We start from the raw sequence: 2,610 nt of genomic DNA on the forward strand, positions 1-2,610 counted from the left end.
CAAATTAATAGTTTAGCCTATTTTATGAGACTGATATCTTTAACTGGCTATCATTTTTCCCTTTACGGGAATGGTGCCCCACGAGGTGATTTAATGTTAATTAAGTCACATTATTTAACATAATTATTAATTATTAATAATAATTATTAATTATTTCCGATAGCCAATTTAACCACAACATATTTGGTGCCTCCGTGTGAAGCCTAAGGTGTTGACCCCAACATTTTTGGTGCCGCCGTGTGAGATAAATATATGTTGATTCCCAACACTGCTTGTTTATTAATTCCAGTCACGTTTTATGTGTGTGAGAACCTGCTTGTGTGTGCGTGCACCTTGAATATCATATGTGAGGCTATTTCATAACTAAAATGGTGGTGAAAATATTTAACTTTGCTAGATGGCCATTTGTTAAAAGGAAGTAATTTATTTGCTGTGGAAAGAAGGCAACATAATGCGGAATTATAGGTTAAACAATCTTTGCTTCCTTTTATTTAGTTTGGATAACAGTAGTAGCCTAATAGAAGCTGCAGCAGCAACAGCGTTAGTTGCTAACAGCTGTCTTGTTTTTATCTCTTTATTACCTCCGCCACGGAGGTTATGTTTTCGCCAGCATTGGTCTGTTTGTCTGTTCATTTGTGTGTCTGCAAAATAACTCAAAAAGTTCTGAACGGATTTTGATGAAATTTTCAGGAAAGGTTGATAATGGGACAACGAACAGATGATAAAATATTGGTGGTGATTGGTTGAAGTGAAGTGGATAAAATAATAAAATGGCAGGAAATCCGAGCTGCTTGGCAGAGGTGTGCGCTCTGCGAGTGCTTTTCTAATTACAGATATTGACATTATTTGGCCATGGTGATCGCCGCTTGCTGTTGGTTTGCAGGACCTCTGTTTTTCTGCTGATGTTGTTTTTTTTTTATCTATGTACACTGTCTTGGTTCGTCATGTCAGAGGTAATGAGTTTTGGAGTATAGACATTTGTTTGTTTTTGCACCTTCAGCACCAAGGACAGAACTTAAAGTGATTTTGTTATAACCGCTGCCTGTAACAGGCTCGGGGACATCTTCAGCACCAAGGACAGCGCTCAAACTACGGTAGTTCTTGTCTGCTTTTGTCATGTGGTGAATTCTACTGTTGGCCTCCTTATGGAAAAAATGTAATAAAATTTGCATTTGTTAGAACTTCTTAATATTTTATTTGTGTGTAGCTTATGGCAGCCAGTCAGCAGCCTAGTGAGTGGCGATGTGCGATGCATTATACAGCAGGAAAAAAAAATACAATGATGTCACTCATTCATTCATTCATTCAGTTGGCAGCCCCCCCCTACTAAAAACATCTTCCCATGGGGAATACCAGGATGTGTTATCCAAATAAGGGTATGTACCTCACATGTAGCAGATGATGTGATTTCCCGTTGATGAGATAAACGCAACTGTCCTCACAGTCTGCGCATAGAGACATTGCAGCTGTTTAGTGGTACTGCTGCTCTGTGTTTAAGGAAAAGGATAACTAGCCTATTTTAAAAAACGATGAATCGCCTAACACACACCGTTGTGTGACAGCAGATTGGAGAGTCAGCTGCTGGATTTTGCACCCACGGTCAGTAGTATTAATAGGTGTATAGGCAAACAAACAAACAACAACCACAACGACCATTATTCATTGTATTATTACATTTGTGGGAAGTTATTACAATAAAGATTTTCACTTCCCCACAAACGTAATAAATTCCTGCAAACGTAATAGTTATTACATTTGTGGGAAATTGCGTGTTATGTTTGTAGTAGGCAGCGGCTATTACATTTGTGGAAAATGTATTACATTTGTGGGTTTATTACATTAAATGCTGCAGATTTTTATTACGTTTGTGGTTTATTACGTTTGTGGACATAATTACATTGGCGGGCGTTACAGTCCACCATCAACCTGTCCACCTTATTCTAAGCTCCCCTGATACCTTGCGTGAATTATGGGCGTGACTTACGGTGCAAAACCGAAACTGTATATTCAAGTAGTCACGGTATGTAATCGTATGCTAATCCTCTTTCATAGAGCAACTGGGAAGTAAAACATGGAAGACACCACCTGTTTCACCTCAGACAGGAGAACATGTTATTATGTCAACAGGTACCAGAGCTCTGCAAGGGCATTTTAGAAAATGCTAATTAAATGTTAGTTAATTATCTGTTAAAAAACAAAGCAATATTACTCCGAACAAGTAGTTAGTCTTGCTGGTCTTCATGTTCATGTTCAAGTGCTGCTGTGTTGATTTAAACTTACGTTATAAAATAAGTTATAGAAAGGGTTGAAGTTATGAAGTTATAGTTAGTGGTTAGGTTTAGGGAATAGTGAATAATTGCAGACAATGAAGGATACAGATACAAATATTAGTAGGTGAGTATTTGTGCAGGTGTGTGAAGCCATATTCAGTTGTATATATATACAGTGGTGTGAAAAAGTGTTTGCCCCCTTCCTGATTTCTTACTTTTTTGCATGTTTTCCACACTTAAATGTTTCAGATCATCAAACAAATTCAAACATTAATCAAAGATAACACAAGTAAACAGAAAATGCAGTTTTTAAATGAAGGGTTTTATTAATGAGGAAGAA

General features: G+C 37.4%; 1 protein-coding gene across 1 annotated transcript in view; it reads right to left on the reverse strand.

Annotated features, from left to right (window-relative positions):
* The window catches only part of pard6a (par-6 family cell polarity regulator alpha), a 204,554-nt gene that overhangs the window by 83,564 nt on the left and 118,380 nt on the right, over positions 1 to 2,610 (reverse strand). The window lies entirely within an intron of this gene.

The sequence above is a fragment of the Epinephelus moara genome, chromosome 20 (genome assembly GCF_006386435.1).
Source record: "Epinephelus moara isolate mb chromosome 20, YSFRI_EMoa_1.0, whole genome shotgun sequence".
Taxonomy (NCBI): domain Eukaryota; kingdom Metazoa; phylum Chordata; class Actinopteri; order Perciformes; family Serranidae; genus Epinephelus; species Epinephelus moara.